General features: G+C 46.7%; 1 protein-coding gene across 1 annotated transcript in view; it reads left to right on the top strand.

Moving 5' to 3' along the window:
- LOC126412098 (serine protease HTRA2, mitochondrial) overlaps positions 1-21,844 on the top strand; it is a 58,666-nt gene that overhangs the window by 22,213 nt on the left and 14,609 nt on the right. The gene's annotated exons all lie outside the window — the stretch shown is intronic.

Raw genomic sequence — 21,844 nt, 5'->3', positions numbered from 1 at the left:
GCTTGCTCCACCTGGGGGGCGTCTCGGTGGCGTTCCTCTGGCTCCAGGGACATGCTGGTATCTGTGGGAATGAGGCGGCTGATATAGCGGCCAAGGCTGCAGTCTCTCTTCCTCGGCCAGCTATTCAGTCTCTTCCGTTTACCGATCTACGGAGCGGTTTATGTCGCCAAGTTGCTCATTTATGGCATGCGCATTGGTCAACACTTCCCCATAATAAATTGCGGGAAGTGAAAGCCCTTCCTTGCAGTTGGACCTCTTCCTCCCGAACGCGTCGTCGGGAGGAGGTAATTTTAGCTAGACTCCGGATAGGGCACTGTCTTTTTAGCCATCGACATCTTTTAAGCGGTGATCCTCCCCCACTCTGTCCCCACTGCTCTCAGCTGTGGACGGTCAGACACCTTTTAATTGAATGCCCCTATTTTAATCCGTTACGCTCCCGTCTACAGCTATCGCCTGATCTATCGTTGATTTTAGCAGATGACACGCGCTCAGCTGACCGCGTTCTACAGTTTATTAGTAACAGTGAAATGACGTCAGTCATTTGATTTTTTTTTTTTTTTTTTGGGGACAACCAACCCCTTTCTATAGTGGATTTTTAAGCATTCCTTCTGCCTTTAGTTTCTCAAATTTTATGACTTTGTTCCCCTTGCTGCTGATTTTAAATTTCGTTTTTTCCTGTTTCCTATGTCACGGGCTGGGCGCTAATGACCATAGAAGTTTTGCGCCCTAAAACCACAAACAAACAAACAAAAAAAAAAAAAAAAAAAAAAAAAAAAAATAGGTGACCTAAAAATTATTTCTTGGGCACAAAGAGAGACTTAATCAGATTCAGGTGCAGACCTGTAGTCAGAACACACTTCAACAAGGTTGTCAGCTTGCTTAGATATTCTTCAAATGTCTTCAAAAAATGACGTCATCAAAATAGCCAAGGCCATTTATGGTACTGAAGCAGGTTGTCCACCATACATTTGAAGATGGCTGGAGTGCTACACAGACCAAGCGGCATAACTTCAGATTCATAGAGGCCTTCAGTAGTTACGAAGGAAGTCTCTTACCCAGCAGCCTCATCAACCTCACTTTCCCAGTAGCCTGTCTATATGTCCATAATTAAGAAATACTTTGTTTCTTTCAAACAGTCTGTAAGGTGTCACCAATGTGTGGCAATGGATAGACATCTTTTTTGTGATTTTTATTCAGTTGTCAGTAGTTTACACAAAAAAGTCATGTGACATCTTTCTTAAAAATCTTCTACACTTCCTCCTGAATTATGTCATTCAGCTGGTAACACCCTATACAAGTCCTAGCGAATTGTTGGATGATTCCATTGTTGATATGTTTTACCATCGGCTGCGTGGGCAGTATTTTCTCCACCCTGGATTTGAAAGCATCAAATGTTGGTGCAGTACAGCTCACACTCACTAACGTTGTTCCTCAGTCAGGCGTCATCATTTGGCATTTCGATAGTTTCCTCCCCTGCAATGTCGGTAATGATAGTGTGCATGATTCATCAACAACATCGCATAGTGCCCTGTACGGGACTGGTTCAGCTAGTCCTATGCACATACTTAGGGATGAGTTGTAGCTGCTCATGACAATAAGTAATCCAGAGCCCCCCCACCCCTTGATCACCCACAAAATATGATTGTTGTTGGCTTGTGGATTTATTTTGTGCTCCTGAGTAACTTTTTGCAATTGACAAAAGCTTCACGGTTTACCTTAGTGTATCAGTTGGCAATTGGAACTTCTCTCATTGATTATAGCCAGCTAACAACAGTCCAGAGTGGTCTTTTTTATGGGTGCTTGTCATAACAGCTTCGTCAGTTGGAGCTCTGGTCTCCCACGACCTATGACTGCTTGCAAGGCCTGCAAGGAGACCCATCTGTGAATAACATCATGACAACAGTCTGCCAAAACTACAAATTTGAAGGGCTGCATTCTGTCATCGATAATTATTCATGCAATACATGTTCGTATCTGCTGGATGTGTTTGCCATTTACGACTTTCAGCACAAGTGCTTTTGTGTAACGCAGTAGTCTTCTTTATTGATGACGATAAGCATTTGGCATCACAAAAAAGGAAGCCCATGAGTTGATTAGTGCCTGGACAGGTTGGCCATTGATGACAATGTCAGTGAAATTTCCCGTCAGCATGGTGAGTGTCGTCCATATCATCCGCAGCTGTTTGCCTAGCTCAATTTTCATGAATTCAGTGGCTAAGCAAGTGTCTTGTAACTCTGCATGGCGGCAGGGAATGGCTATGTCTTGTTGAAATGCGACCTCATTTGGGTAAGGTGATGGGCTTCATCCTGCAGGTTGTACTGCCTTCAGTTCGTAAAGGATTTCTGAACTGAAGCACGTCTGATGCAAGAACTACTGTGAGCCAACACCAAAGTTTTCAGGAATAGATTGCAAGAAAGATCTTTCCTTATCTTAAACAAGGCACTAACACCTTCTCTAGTTGTAGCATATTGTGACGAGAAAGCCAAGGCAGAACTTAACGCTATTGCTGGCAGCTATAGTATATGTGCAGTTCCAGAACAAATTCAGGAAGGTGCTGAAAAGGCAATAGCTTTTGCTTTTAGATGAACTGCACTACAAGTGAGGAGTAGTACCCTGCAGCTTTCTGGGTCATCAAAAAGTTCCAGCTGCATGTATTTGGCAAAACATTCTCCATTGTGTGGACACCATTCCCTATGCTGGCCAACTAGCTTGAACAATCCTTCAGTTTGACTGGCGAGATGGTGACTGAGGCTTCAGGAGAATGTCGTCACAGAGGTATACAAAAGCGGATGCGGACACAAGAACACTTGAATGCCTGCCAAGGAATCCTTTATCAGATCACAGCGGCATGGATGAAATCTCAGTCATCAGTGCACTAAATCACACAACTGCTGAACACAGGGAAGATGGAGCACCATTAAAAACCATAGCAGCCCCTGAAGGAGTAGGAGCTGCTGCAAGGAGAATTCCAGTTAATCAATGAACTTTGTATAACAGCACCTATGAACCAGTAAGATGCAAATAGTTGCTCAGCATCCAAGCTCAGCTACAGCATTCACATCGTTTTTCCTGCTCTATGGTCGTCAGACCAAAACGATGGTGGATACACTGTTCCTGTTTCAACTACATGATATTCATGATAGCTGTGTGAAACATCTTATCCCCGGGACCGAAGAAGCAATGCAGCTGGTTCACATACAGACCCTGGACCCCTAGGAGAAAGACGGAGCACTATAACTCCATGCACCGGCCATTGAGATATTGCCCTGGGGATGTGGTCTGGATTTTCATGCTTGTGCAGAAAGTGGGATTATTGGAAAAGTTATTAAAATGGCACTTTGTCGGATCGTACCCTTTGTTGCTTTTCAGGCGTAACTTACAAAGTTGAGTATTGTGATCCTTCATCAAGGAGACCAAAGAACAGGGACAATGTCCATGTTTTCCATCTGAAGCCCTACAACACTGAAGCACGGATCGATGATTGGTACTTCTCATTCAAGGAAGCTGAAGAGCAGCTCGACAGTTGTGGAGGTTTGATGGAAGGGTCTATCTGTGGTGCTCATTATAGTGGAGAGGATGTGACAACATGACCAGAATGTGAGGATTTCTTAGTGCTGCCATACAGAGGACATTCATGATGACAACACAAGATAGACAAGTGAACAACAAACAAACAGGTTCCAAAAAGTGATCGAGTGAGAAACCAAGGTGATGTGACAACGTAATAGAGACAATCGAGAGTGTCAAACCAGTGATACACAGCAGCAGAAAATAAGAGACTGAAGGATCACTTGCCGTCTGGCCCTGTTTATCTCAGCTTTTCGGCTGTATTTATGTTGGCAATGACTAGAGCTATTGGCAGGGGCATTTCACACGAGAAACAGTGGGTGGCCTGTCTTGGTGACTGAGGCCCTTCACCGGTACTGCCGCCACCTTTGGACTGTCTTCAGCAAATTTCTTCTAGGATGAATTAAAATTTTTGGGCTGGGTAACGACAATTTTATCCAAATAAAAATTAGTGGAAGTGGCTAGATTTCTTAGGTTAGTTTATTTAACCAAACTTTGTTTTGCAAAGAATAGGCACAGAAGTAGCTGTGTGACATAAAGCCATTTCCTGAGTTTCCTGAACCCAGTGCTCCAAATGTCCTTTCACTAAGCCAGAATTATAAATGTAACATATTGTGCATATGTTGGGGAAAAACACACTTCTGTACTACTACAGTATTGATGACAAATGGCTGGAAACAGTGTCTGCAGTAAAATATCTAGAAGTAAGTACACCAAGCGACCTTATGTGGAATGACCACATGAAACAAATGGTAGTAAAAGCAGATGTCAAACAGATTCATAGGAAGAATCTTGGGGAAATGTAACTCATCCACAAAAGAAGTGGCTTACAAGGCACCTGTTTGACTAATTCTTGAGTATTGTACTCTTACCATGTAGGACTGATAGAGAGAATGATAGAGATTCTAATGTAGAGTGGCATGTTTTGTCACAGAATTGTTTAGTTAGTGTAAGGGCATTATGGAGATACTCAACAAACTCTAGTGGAAGATGTTACAAGAGAGACATTGTGCATCATGGAGAGGTTTACTTATGAAGGAAGGTTCAAGAGAGTGGTTTCTGGGAAGTCAGACAACATATCACTTCCTCCCACTCACATCTCGCGAAATCACTATAAAGATCAAATTTGAGAAATTAAAACTACCGCAGAGAAAGTCATTGTTCCCACGTGCCATTTGCAAGTGGAACACGAAAAGGGGATCAGTTAGTGGTACCAGTACTCTCCACTTCACAACATCTGGTGGCTTCTGGAGTTCTGATGTAAATGTAGAAGATTTATTTATTACTTATTTGGTTTAGTTGATATCCACCTATTAAGCAGATACTCTGTTTATACAAACAGGGTACATATTCTGATATAATCATCCATAACAAAATTGAAATTAAATGTTAATGTGATAGATCCAGGACTTCCCATTGTTTGATATTAATGTGATAGACGTATTTACATGTATAACAATTCAAAACAAATGTTACTAAATACTTATGTGCCTGTGTCTTTCAGATATGTTCCTATAACGTGATAAATCCACATACCATTTGTATTTAATAGAACAGTAATAGACGTCAGCAGTGGAGTCTTCAGCTGATTCAGCTTGTGATATAGTTTCGTTTGCTGTATCTGATGCTTGGTGCATGCTAGTATTACCATGATTTAAGCCAGCTTCCTCTTCATTTTCATGACCAGACATTGGTGAATCAATAAATTTTATGAAGATGACTGGGGTAACATCCATATCCTGACCATATTCTTATTATGGAGCTCTAGTGCTGTTTACTCATTCAGACTCCAGTAAGCCACAGTTTCGTTAGCAGTTTCAGTTGAATATGGCCATAAAATCTTCCTTTGTTTCTTGGGGTAACTGTCCACTCCTTATTCCATTCTTCCTGTGCTTGGTGGCGTGATTTTACAAACAACATTCCTTGAGATATGCCTCGGATTCTACTTTCTTTAACATACCTGACGACAATTTCGTTTCCAGTTATGCCTTTATGTCCTTTGGGTCTCAAGAAGTTTACATCAGTATCAACTTTTATTGCAACATGAATCAGACTCACAATATTCTGTATGTAATCAGTTATGGTTACATTCCAATATAAAGTTTCCTTCCTATGGAGACTACCTTAAGAGTCTGTTAAGATTAAAACTTTGTCAGATTCATGTCTTTTTCTGTAGGTAGTCATGTCATAAATTGCTAATATTTCCACAGTATAAATGGACAGTTCAGTAAATACAGCATACCTCCTCGTAATATTTGTTAATGGGCAATAGAGCATGTACCGTTTCTTCTAACAACTTGTAGCCATCTGTGTAAATTTAGATGTAATTTCATCACCTGTTTTCTGTGACAAAGTTGTCCGTCTGTTCTTGGTATTTTTCAAGGTTGGCAGGTAAAATACCTTGTTGCCCAAGGAAGCTGACCTGTATGGACAGATGCATTCTTGAATCTCGCGGTCTTGAAATAGTTATGTAACTGGGGTCCATTTGTCATTTTACAATTTGTAGTCAAATGTAAACGAGACACATGGAATGACAGTAAGCAAACTTTTCGTTGTTTCAAAATTAATTGCCACAGCTGTTAATGTATTTATCCCACTGCGATACAAGACAGTCAGTGCCTTCATGGAAAAGTGTTTGTGGTTGCCTACCAAACCATGATTGTACACAGGAGTGTACCTTTTCAGCCGAAGCAAATTGATGGCTGTGAATGTCTTTCTTCAGCACTCCAAAAATATGGAAATTGTATGAGTAGAGACTGGGACAGCATAGTTCCAACAATCTTGACAATGTGTAGACCCTTCTGGGCATGATCATGTTTTCATGGGCAATCACAAACATTTTTCCGTGAAGGAATTGACTGTCTTGTCACACATGGGATAAATGTATTGACAGTTATGGCAATTACTTTTGAAATAATAAACAGTTTACTTAATTTTTTTCGATCTCTCTCATTTTCATTTGACTGCCCCTTATGCTACGTATTTTTATGCTAAGCACTGTTGTTGAATGTAGAGTGGCATGTCTTTTCTTTCTGCAAGGGGTGTGTTGGTCAGTGATGTCGACATAGTATCCAAGCACATTCTCATCACTCTGTATTGTAGTTATGTCATCAGATTTCTTTAATACATATTTTGTCACATACCCATAGGATGACATCCATGGCCAAGCAACTTGATTCTAACAGTGAATCCTCCAACAACCCTGACTATGATATGATAGGCTTCTAGCGGCTGAAGAGTTGGGAGGACACAAGTTGTAGAATGGTGGCATGTTTACAGTGATATTTTCTAAGTGATAGAATGATTGTGCACGTGCATGAGAGTGAAAATGGGTAGACTGGCTGTGATTTCAACAGAGTTTGTGTTATGTTCTTTTTTATTGTTTACTGATGTTAACATTTGTACAGAATATTTTAGCAAATGCACTAACAAATATGATGATAGAGTGTGGTGTGGTGTGGTCTGATGTGTGTGTGTGTGTGTGTGTGTGTGTGTGTGTGTGTGTGTTTAGCCTGTCACCCCACTGTTACACACACACACACACACACAAACACACACAAACGTTTAGAAGAGGTGAATGGAAGGAACTGCACGTGTCTTTCAAACTCAACCTTTCCTTTTGTACTGTGAAAGGGTTTATCATTTCTCATATTGTCTGTATCACCTAAGAATTTCTATTATGTTTTTATTAACAAGTTACTGGGCCACTTCCAACATGAGGGGCTTTCGTTTGCCAAAGAGGTATTAACTTCCAAAATGAAGTCAACCAAACGGTTAGCTAAATTAACATTAATATGAACATTAAGTTCAAGATCTTTGACTGTTTCAAACCATTCGTTGGCCAGGTCTGTCACCACACAGCTACCAAAACAGAAAAACCACTTTTGTGAGGGGGCAGGAATATACATGTTTTAAAAATTTGCATAAATAATTATTGTATCATCTGTGTCAAGCACCCTTGTTGTCACCAGAATGGATCTCTATTTTCCTAGGATTGTAACATAGAACCTAAATTTCAAGGCATTGCAGGTCACTGTTTGTGTGCCTTGTTTTGGTCTGTCCTTCTAGAGGCCATCAGCGATAGGGCATCAGAGTCGGGCAATTGTGGAACAGTAAAACAGTTCATTAAAGCCAATGAAGAAGAGAGAAGCAATTGAGAAAACAAGTGAAGAAGCAAGGCAGTGACACACACACCAGATATTGGTTGCTAATGATGCTAGTGTAACTCGAGAATTGCTGTCTTTAGAAGCTAATCAGACAGTTGAAAATCCAGGATGGAATGTAACAATATTATGAAAAAGGAAGTTGCTACTCACCATATAGCAGAAATGCTGAGTCGCAGATAGGCACAACAGAAAGACTGTCACAAGTAAAGCTTTCGGCCAGTAAGACTTTCATCCACACACACACACACACACACACACACTGCTTATTTATAGTACTGGGAAATCTACCAATTATGTAAGGTGCCAGTTTGAAGGCCTTATATTTATAAGGAATGTAAGTCTTGTGAAACTGATATGTAAAATAAATCACCTATTGTTAATGTTAATTAGTTTTTAGTGCAATGAAAATATTATGAAAGGATAGGTTGCCACTCACCATGTAAAGGAGGCCTTGAGTTGCAGACAGACATGACAAAAATACTGCTATACAATTGAGCTTTCGACCAAAACAACTTCTCCTAAAGTAGAAAACCACACACACACACACACACACACACACACACACACATATATATATATATATATATATATATATATATATATATATATATATGCAGATGCAACTCGCACATCCAATTGCAGTCTCAGGCGACTGAAAGTACACTGTGAGCAGCACCACCAATGCACCAGTCATGCAATCTACAAGCAAACTGCAACCGCTGTGCTGCTTTCTATGTGGGCATGGCAACCAACAATCTGTCTGTCGGCATGAATGGCCATTGACAAACTGCGGCCAAGAAACAAGTGGACCAACTTGTTGCTGAGCACGTTGCCAAACACGACATCTTTCATTTCAGTGACTGCTTCACAGCCTGTGCCATATGGGTCTTTGCCACCAACAACAGCTTTTCTGAATTGCGCAAATGGGAAATTTACCTGCAATACATCCTATGTTCCTGTAACCCTCCTGGTCTCAACCTTTGTTAGTCACTGTCCTCACCCATCCAGCCCCTTCACTGTTCCCATTCCAGGAATACACAGCCCTCATTCCACCATCGCACCCAGTTATTTTACTTCTCTCCTTTTCTGCTACCCTGCCCCCTCCCCACCTCTCCCCTGCTGCCCCCTGTGGGTCTGGGGTTTAGAATAGACCCGAGGTATTACTGCCTGTTGTAAGAGGCAACTAAAAGGGGTCTCTCACATTTCGGCCTTTATGTGATGGTCCCCTATAGGGTTTGACCTCCATTTTTCAAAATTTTTCCGAAGACTGAGACAATTGGGGAAGGGTGCCTTACAAGGTGCATCATGCCCATCATGTGCTGAGACCTATCGCATCCTTCGCCGACGTGGATCTGCACTTTACTCATTCTCCAACTGTTGGGCGAAGTCACCCTCCTGGGTGCTTATTTTTCCATCAACTATGCACTATCGTTTTCTTCGCTGACAATGATAATGGACTTGTTTCCTTGGTTGCACCTGATACTCAGCATGGTAGCAGACCATTGTGGTGTGGCCGCCATGTGCCCTGTTGGTTGTAGCCCCCTGACCACACAGGCATCGCTCTGCTGACACCTGCGCCGTTAACTCCCCACGTATGCTGAGGAGTAGATGCTCATCACCTTGGGGCATCAGGACTCCTGGCAATGGCCATCCCGCCAGGTGGCCTTTGCTGCGGCTGGGCGGCACCCATGGAGAGGACCCTTGGTCGGATTGGGTGGCATCAGGGCAGATGACATGCGTTGAAATGTAGTACATCATCTCTTGCTGGTGGTCAAACACCAGCAGTCTCTAAGCGTTCATGGGCTCAATTCAACACGCAGTAGTATGACCCCAAATCATTCGCCTCCCTGGCCACACCATGGGGGAACGTCAGGCTAAGGATGGCAGCAGCTCATATTTGCCCTGATACCTTGTATGTTTGAGAGCTGATGGGGAATCTTTCATGACGATGAAGCCTCAGTTTTTTGTTGAGCATTTAGAGGACAGGTTTGGGGAGGTGGAGGGCTTGTCAAAAATCAGATCCTGTTCAGTCCCGATCAAAACAGCATCCTGTGCCCAGCCATGGGCGTTACTCCCTCGCGACAAGCTGGGGGATATTTCTGTAAGCATAACGCCCCATAAGAGCTTAAGTATTGTCCAGGGTATCATATTTCACAGGGAACTTCTTTTGCAGTCTGATGAGCTCACGCCGATATAGAGCGGTGAGGTGTACGTTTCGTTCAGCATGTCCACCGGGATCCGAAGGATAGTCAGGTTGCCACCGGTGCCTTCATTTTGGCCTTTAAGAGTGATACATTACCCAAGAATGTCAAGGTGATGGTCTACCACTGTGATGTAAAGCCCTATATCTCTCCTCCAATCCGGTGCTTTAAATGCTGGAAGTTCAGCCATATATCTTTCCGCTGTACTTCCAACGTCACATCTTGAGATTGCAGATGCCCATCACATCCCAATACTCCATGTGTCCTGCCTCCCATCTGGACCGACTGACCTACACTGAGGCTAAAAGAAAATTTGAATGCTTACATCCTGTATGTACAACTTCGTCTTACAACGCCACTGCAACAGTTCTAGCCCCATCAGCTCCACCAACCCCAGTCACCTCTCAAGAGTCGGAAGACTGCACCTGCCCCCTTGACCCCCTTGATGGTGTGTGGCACTTCCCTCCCTGTTGCTGCTGCACCACCTACTTCGGGAGGAACCCCCCCACCCCCACCCCCTCCCCCTCCCTCTCCTCCCCGACCATCAGGGATATCAGTCCCCACTTTTACAATGGAGAAGTGTAAGTCTTCGTTGGCTCCTCTCGATTCGAAGGGGTCCCTTGGGTCACTCCCTTCCCAGGTTTCTGCTAGTGGAAAAGATGACACCCACCAGTGGCTGAAGAGCCCAAAGGCAGCTGGTCGTAGGACTTCATGCTCATTCTCAGTCCCGGAGACGGAATCAGTGCAGTCCTCCCAGCCAGGGAAACCCAAGGAGCAGCGAGAGAAATCCAAAAGGAAGATCCTCAAGACCAAGGGAACTGCGGTGGCACCCACGCCACAGCTACCTACAAGCTCTGCGACTGCAGATGAAGTGGAGATTTTGGTGTCTGCTGAGGACCTAGATCTCCCCAGACATTCAGGCACAATGGATATAGACTGCTCAGGCAACAAGTCAGTGACAGCAGGTGACCCTGAGGCATAAACTGCCTCATTGAATGTTCCATGCCTTCCCAGTTTCATGATGATGTCATCCTCCAGTGGAATTGCGACAGTTTTTTCCACCACCTGGCTGAGCTATGGCAACTGTTAAGCTTTACACCTGCTTTCTGCATTGCCCTCCAGGAAACCTTGTTCCCAACAATGCGGACCCCTGCCCTCCATGGCTATAAGGTATATTACAGGAACTGTAGTGACTATAATCGAGTGTCAGGTGGAGTTGGCGTTTATGTCCTAAACTCAGTCTGTAGTGAAACTGTGCTCCTTCAAACTCCTCTTGAAGCTGTGGCTGTCAGAATAAGGATGACGCAGGAAATAACTGTCTGCAATGTAGATCTTCCTCCAGATGGTGCAGTACCCCTGAATGTATTAGTTGCACTCCCTAAAATACTTTTGGGAGATTTTAATCATGCTTACTGGCTGAGGCAGAGATGTCAAAACTTTACTGTCTTAGTTCGACCTCTACCTCTTAAATACTGGGGCTTCCACACATTTCAGTGTGTCTCACGGTAGTTACTCGGCCATTGAGTTATCACTTTGCAGCCCAGGACTTCTCCCATCTATCCGCTGGAGAGCACATGACGACGTGTGGTAGTGGCCACTTCCCCATCTTCCTGTCACTGCCCCTGCGTCAGGCCCACAGACGCCTGCCCAGATGGGTTTTAAACAAAGCGGACTGGGAAACTTTCACCTCTGCTGTCACCGTTGAATCTCCTCCACACGGAAACATCGTTGTGATGGTTGAGCAGGTGTCTACCACAAACCTTTCTGCGGTAGAAAATGCGATCCCTCACTCTTCAGGGTGCCCCCGGCGAAAGGCGGTCCCTTAGTGGTCGCCAGAAGTCGTTGAAGCAATTAAGGAGTGCCGGCGAGCTTTACAGCGGCACCCTCCCCTTGAGCCTTTGAACGGCCTCGTGCTCGCGTTCCCCAACTTATCAAACAACGGAAGCAAGAGTGTTGGGAGAGATACGTCTCGACCATTGGGTGCCATACGTCACCTTCCCAAGTCTGGGCAAAGATCAAACGTGTTTTCGGGTACCAGACCCCAACAGGTGTCCCTGGCGTTAACATAAATGACATGTTATCTACTGACTCAAATGCGATTGCCGAGCACTTTGCTGAGCCCTGTGCTCGAGCCTCTGTATCAGAGAATAACCTCCTAGCCTTTCGCACTCTCAAACGACAGCTGGAAGGGAAAGTTCTCTCATTCACTACACACCACAGTGAATCCTACAACGCCCCATATAGACCCTTGCACATTGCCCTGACACTGCTCCTGCACCAGATCGGATCCACAGTCAGATGACCCCCCAGGGGGTCCACAACTCTTTTGTGGACACGTGCGTAGCGAGCACGGGACCCCGAGCTAATGTGGCCCTCCTTCCTTTTCCGGGCTGCATACCTTCCCTTCCCTTTCCGCATCCCTCCCCGTCCCCCATCTTCGCCCCCCCCCCCTCATCTCTGTCTCTTTCCTTCCTTTCTCCCCCTCTGGGAGTATGGTTTGTGCCTACGTCCGGAGACGGACGCTCGAAACTTTTCCAACTTACTCGCTTTCTACACTTAAAAGTCCTCGTCCTTCCTCTGTCCTTCCTCTGTCCTTCTCTTTTCCTTCCCTCTTCTCCTTGCCCTTTTCTCCGCTGCGGCGTTTGAGACCCCCTCTTCTTTCCTTTCCCTTTCTCTTTTTTCCTCCCTGTGCGTGTCTGAAGGCCGACCCACGCACTTCCATGCGTAGCCGGTGACGGGGTAACGCGTAATTCCCCGCCCCGGGTAGACAGGTAGGACACGTACGTACCCCCTGGTAACGGCCAGGCCCAGGGAGGGGTGATTACCCGAGCTGATACCTTCCGAAAGTGCCGATTGGTCCCTCCGTCCGTTTGTCGGGAGGTGTGACCTGAGGTGTGAACAATCACCTAAGGCGGGTGTGCCCTCGGTGAGGGCCCCCACAAGGGAGGAGCGCGCCATCGGAGACGCCGGTAATCATGGGGGATTCTTCCGCAATGGTTTCCTCACCTTCCACTATGTCTGCTCACAAACGTAAGTTCACTGAGTCTCAGCCACAGACGGTTCTTCCATCGTTACCACAGTTCCTTGTTGTTTCTCGGTCTGACGAAGGTCACGACTTTTCCACGGTCAACCCTTTCATTATTCAGAAAGGAGTCGACGCAATTGCGGGTCCTGTAAAGTCTTGTTCCAGATTACGGAATGGCACCCTGTTGTTAGAAACACACAGTGCCCTCCAGGCTCAAAAATTGCTACGTACTTCTCTGCTCCACACCTTCCCTGTCCGGGTGGAACCACACCGTACCTTAAATTCCTCGCGTGGAGTCGTTTATACACGCTCCCTCGATGGATTGTCTGACGAAGAAATTCAGCACTACCTGTCTGACCAGGGCGTCACCGCTGTTCATCGGGTTATGAAAAGGGTTGACTCGAACATCATTCCGACCCGCACTGTCTTCTTGACATTTGACAACGTTCAACTCCCATCAAAAATCAAAGCAGGCTATGAGATAATTTCCGTTCGCCCTTATGTCCCAAACCCTACGCGTTGCTATCGATGTCAGCGGTTCAATCACACCAGCCAGTCCTGTTCCAATCCGGCCAAATGTGTTACGTGTGGCAAGGATGCCCATGAGGGTGCTTGTCCACCTCCATCCCCTCACTGCATCAACTGTTTGGGTGACCACGCTGCTTCCTCTCGAGATTGCCCCGTTTTTAAGGACGAAAAGATGATCCAGGAAATAAGAGTGAAGGAAAAGGTGTCGACCTTTGCTGCTCGAAAGTTACTCGCCAGTCGACAGCCCACCGTGCCTCAGAAAGGAAAATACAGCGCTGTCCTTGCTTCTCCTCGGTCAACAAAGGAGGCGGCCACGCAGACTTGCGACCTCACATTTAGTACCACCATCGTCAGATCGGCCAGCGCAAAGATCGCCCGTTCAACCTCACCTCTTTCGCCTGCCCACTCTATGGCTCACCCTTCGTCGGGTTCTGCTAAATCTCGAGCCCAAAAGTCAGACGCCAAGTCTTCAAAAAAAGAGCATTCTCGTGAAGAGTTTTTACGTACTACAACTTCACAACCATCGGCTCCTCCTTCATCTAAACATACCTCCAAGAAGGCTACGAAGAAACACAGTTCCTCTCCTTCTCCGCCAAGGCGTGTCCCATCTACAGCACCACCTGGCGGAAATCGCCCTCGGCCATCTTCTGTGTCGCCGAGGCGCACTGTTGGTGGCCGGTCAACTGGCCGATCGTTGGTGGCAGGAGCTGCTCCTGACCAACCTATGGATCAGGATCTTCTGCCTTCGACTGAATGCCATTCCATCCTGTCGGTCGCAAGCTCTGAGCAGTCGTTGAGTTGACAGCACCCTTGGTCACGTTCCTCCCTTTTCTGTTCACCTAATGTCCATTATCCACTGGAATATCCGCGGCATTCGCGCCAATCGGGAGGAATTGTCGATCCTCTTACGATCCCACTCGCCGGTCATCTTCTGTCTTCAGGAAACAAAGCTGCGTCCCCATGACCGCTTTGTTCTCCCTCATTTTCAGTCTGTCCGATATGACCTCCCCTCTGTTGAAGGCACTCCAGCCCATGGAGGACTCATGATTCTGCTCCATGATACTCTCCATTATCACCCAATCCCCTTAAACACTTCCTTCCAAGCTGTCGCCGTCCGTCTTTCCCTTTCTGGGTACACGTTCTCTCTTTGTACGGTATACATTCCATCGTCTACACCAATGGCACGAGCTGATCTCCTTCATCTTCTTGATCAGCTTCCACCCCCCTATTTGTTGGTTGGGGACTTCAATGCCCACCACCCGCTTTGGGGATCTCCACATCCTTGTCCACGTGGCTCACTATTGCTAGACGTCTTCCACCAAGCGGATCTAGTCTGCCTCAACACTGGGGTCCCCACATTTTTATCTGCCTCCACGGCACATTTATCCCATTTGGACCTTGCGGTTGGTACTGTTCCGCTAGCTCGGCGCTTCGAATGGTTCGCCATTGATGATACACACTCGAGTGACCACTTTCCATGTGTTCTTAGACTGCAGCCTCAACTGCCATATATGCGCTCGCGACGCTGGAAGTTTGCCCAAGCCGATTGGACACTTTTTTCGTCTCTAGCGACATTCGATGACCGTCGCTTTCCCAGCGTCGACGATGAGGTCACACATTTTACCGACGTTATTCTCACAGCTGCGGAACGTTCAATACCACGCACATCCGAATTGCCCCGGCGCCCTCCAGTTCCTTGGTGGAACGAGGCATGCCGTGACGCAATACGTGAGCGGCGACGTGCTCTTCGCATTTTCCGTCACCATCCAACTTTGGCCAACTGTATCCGATATAAGCAGCTCCGTGCGCGATGCCGTCGCGTCATCCGCGATAGCAAGAAGGCAAGCTGGAAATTCTTTATTAGCTCATTTAACACCTTCACTCCCTCCTCGGAAGTTTGGAGTCGGCTTCGACGGTTCTCAGGCGCGCCTAGTTTCTCCCCGGTCTCTGGGCTCACTGTCGCGCATGATACCTTAGTGGACCCCGTCGCAATTTCTAACTCATTGGGTCAGCACTTTGCTGAGATTTCGAGCTCTTCAAATTACCCGCCAGCGTTTCTCCCGAAGAAACGTGCAGCGGAAGTGCGACATCTTGCTTTCTCCTCTCAAAATCGCGAAAGCTACAATACTGTTTTCTCCATGCGCGAACTCCAACATGCACTCTCTTCTTCTCGCTCCTCCGCCCCAGGACCGGATGGTATCCATGTCCAAATGTTGCTGCATTTATCACCCCATAGCCTGCGTTACCTCCTTCGCCTTTATAATCGAATTTGGACCGACAGTACCTTTCCCAGGCGATGGCGGGAAGCTATTGTCGTTCCCGTTCCGAAACCTGGAAAGGACAAACATCTCCCCTCTAGCTATCGCCCCATTTCTCTCACGAGTAGTGTCTGTAAGGTTATGGAGCGTATGGTGAATTACCGTTTAGCTTGGTGGCTGGAGTCCCGCAGTCTTTTAACACCAGCCCAATGCGGATTCCGAAAGCATCGTTCTGCTGCTGACCATCTTGTTGCTCTCTCCACTTATATCATGAACAATTTTCTCCGGAAACGCCAAACGGTAGCAATATTTTTTGATCTGGAGAGAGCGTACGATACCTGTTGGAGGACAGGCATCCTCCGCACACTGTTCTCTTGGGGCTTTAGAGGCCGGCTGCCCCTTTTTCTTCGCGAATTTATGGCAGAGCGCACATTTAGGGTGCGGGTGAACACTACTCTCTCCCGTACTTTCTCCCAAGAAAACGGGGTACCCCAGGGCTCCGTGCTGAGTGTTGTACTGTTTGCCATCGCCATAAATCCAATTATGGATTGTATCCTTCCTGATGTCTCGGGCTCCCTCTTTGTGGACGATTTTGCGATCTACTACAGCTCTCAACGGACCAGCCTTCTTGAAAGACGTCTTCAAGGATGTCTCGATCGCCTCCACTCGTGGAGCATCGAAACCGGCTTCCGTTTCTCACCCAGTAAGACCGTTTGTGTTAATTTTTGGCGACGTAAGGAGTTTCTTCCGCCCTCCTTACATCTAGGTCCTGTCAACCTTCCGTTTTCCGACGTCGCTAAATTCTTGGGTCTTATGTTTGACAGAAAACTGTGCTGGTCCTCCCACGTTTCCTATCTTTCGGCTCGCTGTCTGCGTTCCCTTAACACCCTCCGTGTCCTGAATGGTACCTCTTGGGGAGCGGACCGAGTGGTCCTTCTCCGCCTCTATCGCGCCTTAGTGCGCTCGAAATTGGATTATGGAAGCATAGTCTACTCCTCTGCTCGGCCGTCTATTCTTCGGCGTCTCGACTCTATCCACCACCGTGGATTACGTTTAGTGTCTGGAGCTTTTTACACCAGCCCTGTGGAAAGCCTTTATGCTGAGACTGCTGAACCTCCGCTGTCCAATCGGCGGGCAGTCCTTCTGAGTCGTTATGCTAGCCATCTGTCTTCCATGCCTGCTAATCCAGCCCATAACCTTTTTTTCGACGCCTCCTTTGATGTCTGGTATGCAGGCCGCTCCTCCTCCTTACTACCCCCGGGAGTCCGCTTCCGTCAACTGCTCCATTCTCTTTCCTTCCACTTTCCTAAAACCTTCTTGACAACTTGGGGTACAGCACCGCCTTGGCTCCGTCCCCGGATCGACTTGCTCAGAGACCTATGTCAATTTCCCAAGGATGGTACCCCTACACTTGTTTACCGTCGGGCATTTGCTGCTCTATGTGCACAAATGACGGAAGCCACATTTATTTACACCGATGGCTCGAAAACATCGTTAGGTGTAGGGAGTGCGTATATTGTTGGCAACACCCCAAATCACTTTCGGCTTCCCGACCAGTGTTCGGTTTATACTGCGGAGCTTTACGCTATTCTCCAGGCTGTCCACTACATCCGCCGCCATCAGCGGATACAGTACGTAATCTGCTCAGATTCTCTCAGCTCTCTCCTAAGTCTCCAAGCTCTTTACCCTGTGCACCCTCTGGTCCACCGGATTCAGGACTGTCTGCGCTTGCTCCACCTGGGGGGCGTCTCAGTGGCGTTCCTCTGGCTCCCGGGACACGCTGGTATCTGTGGAAATGAGGCGGCCGATATAGCGGCCAAGGCTGCAGTCTCTCTTCCTCGGCCAGCTATTCAGTCTCTTCCGTTTACCGATCTACGGAGCGGTTTATGTTGCCAAGTTAGTCATTTATGGCATGCGCATTGGTCAACACTTCCCCACAATAAATTGCGGGAAGTGAAAGCCCTTCCTTGCGCTTGGACCTCTTCCTCCCGAACGCGTCGTCGGGAGGAGGTAATTTTAGCTCGACTCCGGATAGGGCACTGTCTTTTTAGTCATCGACATCTTTTAAGCGGTGATCCTCCCCCACTCTGTCCCCACTGCTCTCAGCTGTGGACGGTCAGACACCTTTTAATTGAATGCCCCTATTTTAATCCGTTACGCTCCCGTCTACAGCTCTCGCCTGATCTATCGTCGATTTTAGCAGATGACACGCGCTCAGCTGACCGCGTTCTACAGTTTATTAGTGACAGTGAAATGACGTCAGTCATTTGAAGTTTTTTTTTTGGGGACAACCAACCCCTTTCTATAGTGGACTTTTAAGCATTCCTTCTGCCTTTAGTTTCTCAGATTTTCTGACTTTGTTTCCATTGCTGCTGATTTTAAATTTCGTTTTTTTCCGGTTTTCTACGTCACGGGCTGGGCGCTAATGACCATAGAAGTTTTGCGCCCTAAAACCACAAACAAAAAAAAAAAAAAAAAAAATAAAACAGTCAGATGATTAAACATCTCTCATCTGATTACAAGCAACATCTCAACATCTTCAACTGGATCTGGTGCGATGGCATCTTCCCATCACAATCGCGGAAAAGCACCATCATTTCAGTGCTCAAACCCGGTAAAAACCCGCTTGATGTGGACAGCTATCAACCCATCAGCCTCACCAACATTCTTTGTAAGCTGCTGGAATGTATGGTGTGTCGGCGGTTGGGTTGGGTCCTGGACCAGGTGGTCTACTGGCTCCGTGTCAGGGCGGCTTCCTCCAGGGTCGCTCTATCACTGATAATCTTGTGTCCCTCGAGTCTACCATCGGAACAGCCTTTTCCAGACACCAAATCCTGGTTGCCACCTTCTTTGATTTACGCAAAGTGTATGACATGACCTGGCGACATCATATCCTAGTCACATTATATGAGTGGGGTACCCGAGACCCACTCCCGATTTTTATCCAAAATTTGCTGTTGCATGAACTTTCCGTGTCCAAGTAGGTACCTCCCATATTTCCCGCCATATCCAGGAGAATGGAGTCCCACACGGCTCTGTATTGAGTGTATCTCTATTTTTAGTGACCATTAATGGTCTAGCAGCAGCTGTAGGGCTGTCCGTCTCACCTTCTGTGTATGCAGACGACTTCCACATTTCATACTGCTCCACCAGTACTGGTATTGCTGAGTGGCACCTACAGGGAGGCATCCACAATGCGCAGTCATGGGCTCTAGCCGACAGTTTCCAGTTTTCGGCCGCAAAGTCATTTGTTATGCACTTCTGTCAGCATCGTACCGTTCATCTGGAACCAGAACTTTAGCTTACTGATGATCCAATCATATCGATTCTTAGGACTTGTTTTCAACACCCGATTGACTTGGCTTGCTCACCTTATCAGTTTAAGCGGAAGTGCTGGCAGCAGCTCAATGCCCTCTGCTGCCTGAGCAACACCAACTGGGGTGCAGATCGCTCTATGCCGCTGCGGCTCTACAGAGCCCTTTTTCAGTCCCGCCTTGACTTTATGGTTCGGCGGCACCCTCAGCGTTGCGTTTACTCAACCCCGTGCACCACTGTGGCATTCTCTTAGCGACAGGAGCTTTTAGGACGAGTCCGGTGACCTGTGTCCTAGTGGAGGCCGGAGTCCCTCAAATTGCAGGTTAGGCATGCACAAGTGCTGGCCAGTTACGTAGCACACGTTCATAGTTCTCTTGTGCATCCGAATTACTGTCTCCTTTTCCCACCCACGGTGGTTCATCTTCCGCATCTGCGGTCCAGGTCATGGCTTCCAATTGCAGTTCGTGTCCAGTCCCTCCTTTCCGAACTGGAGTCCTTGCCTTTACCACCTATACGTGAGGTCAATTCACGTACACTTAGGTGACGGCTTCGCCTGGATCTCTCACATGGCCCTAAGGACTCAGTTAACCCCGCGGCTCTCCGCTTGTCATGTACCGAGGCCATGAAGTGGTTTACACGGACGTCTCAATGGCTGATGATCACATCGGCTTTGCGTGTGTCCATGGAGGACATATTGAACTGCACACCTTGCCTGATGGCTGCAGTGTGTTCACTGTCGAGGTGGTGGCTATATCTCATGCTCTTGAGCACATCTGTTCATGCCCTGGGAAGTCGTTTCTTCTGTGTACTGACTCCTTGAGCAGCCTACAAGCTATCGACCAGTGCTACTCATCCTTTGGTATCGGCCATCCAGGAGTCCCTCTGTGCCCTGGAATGGTCCAGTTGTTCAGTGGTGTTTTGTGTTGACCCCAGGTCACATTGGAATCCCAGGCTACGAACTTGCTGACAGGCTGGCCAAACAGGCTATGCGGATGCTGCTTATGGAGATCAGTTCTCCGCAACTTACCAGCGTTCAGTACTAGGCTGCAAGGTTTTGCAGCTTTGGGAGACAGAATGGCATAGTCTCTGTACGCACAACAAACTGCGTGCCATTAAGGAGACTACGAATGTGTGGAAGACCTCCACGTGGGACTCTCGCAGGGACTCTGTGGTTCTCTGTGGGCGTGGTATTGGCCACACTTGGGTGACACATGGTTACCTCCTGCGCCGTGCTGACCCACCTTCGTGTTGGTGCGGCACCCGGCTGACAGTGTCCCATATCTTGGTGAGCTGTATTTCTTTGGCTGCCCTGCGACGGAGTCTTCAGTTACTGGACTCGTTACCACTTAGTTTTAGCTGACAACACCTCATCGGCTAACTTAGTTTTACATTTTATAGGTGATGGTGGATTATCATTCTATATAAGTTTTCACGCATCTCCTTTGTCCATTTGTGTTCCCCACTGAAATATGCTCACTATTTTTTATATACTTGAATTTAGCATATTTCGTGACAGTACTCACTTTTCCGTGAAATGTTTATAAGATGATATTTGACTTTTCTGTGTTGGCTTCAGTCGTCTAGTGAAAGTATGATTCCACAATGCTGTTTCATCGGCTGCAGAAATGACCTGGTTCAATGCATTTGCCTCATTTTTGGTGTTTCAAATACCATTTCTTTGAATGTGGACCCTTCTTGATGTTTATGTAAAAAGTAGTAACATAATTCATTTTTTCTGTTCACTTGCAAACTATTATAACGGCGACCTGCACATTGTTCCACCGTCACACACACACACACACACACACACACACACACACACACACCGAGAGTTCACTGCCGACTGACTACGGTCAAAGACGACTCCAGTGTCAAAGACATTTCACACAACACACAAGCTTCCACTTGCAACCAGTCTCTTTGATATTCTTTGTCACATCTGCTAATATTAATCAATATGCTGTCACTCTCAAACATATAAGGAAATTGGCATAAAATAAGGCAAATTACAATTCCCAAAAATATATTCTGACTAAAATATAAGAAAAAATTAACAACCTCCCTCATTAGATTGGTATTGACAAATTCAGTAGAAAATAACACATCTCCCAGATCCATTACACCACTCTAATGCTTTTAGGCTGGATGTTTTAATGTGTCACAGAGTGGGTGGCTTTTCCTTTTTATTGTCATGGTCAGCCAGCCACGGTCATCTGCTCTCTTGTTTTTATCCCTTCTACCTGTTTCTTGCTTCTCTCTGTAGTTTTCTTTTCCTGTTCTGTCGATAGTAGTGTTGGTTGTCCTCCTGCCGTTATTCTCGTTCTTCTGGTTCTTCCATTCTCCTATTATTGTGCTGTATGTCTCCTTTCTTTTCTTCTTTCCCTTGTGTAATTATTTTACCGGGAACAAGGGACCAATGACCTCACAGTTTGGTCCCTCCCCCCTCTTTAAACCAACTAACAAACCAATCTCCCCTGCCCTCCACTAACCTGCAGCAGTTCACTGTCCCCCACCCCTACCACACTGTCCCTCCCCTTCCCCAACCCAGCCTCCTCCTTACCCCCACCCACAACAGTGGCCACTCCCATCTTGAACTGGTGCTGCTGTTCGCAGTGTGGTTTCAGTTGCTCGAGACTGCAGTTGTGTGTGTGTGTGTGTGTGTGTGTGTGTGTGTGTGTGTGTTTTGTCTGTTGTTGACAAAGACGTTACTGGCCAAAAAGCTTTGTGACAGTCTTTTTGTTGTGCCTATCTGCGACTCAGCATCTCTGCTGTAGGTGAGTAGCA

Source organism: Schistocerca serialis, chromosome 7 (assembly GCF_023864345.2).
Source record: "Schistocerca serialis cubense isolate TAMUIC-IGC-003099 chromosome 7, iqSchSeri2.2, whole genome shotgun sequence".
NCBI classification, from domain to species: Eukaryota; Metazoa; Arthropoda; class Insecta; order Orthoptera; family Acrididae; genus Schistocerca; species Schistocerca serialis.
This window is presented reverse-complemented; position numbering and strand designations above follow the sequence as displayed.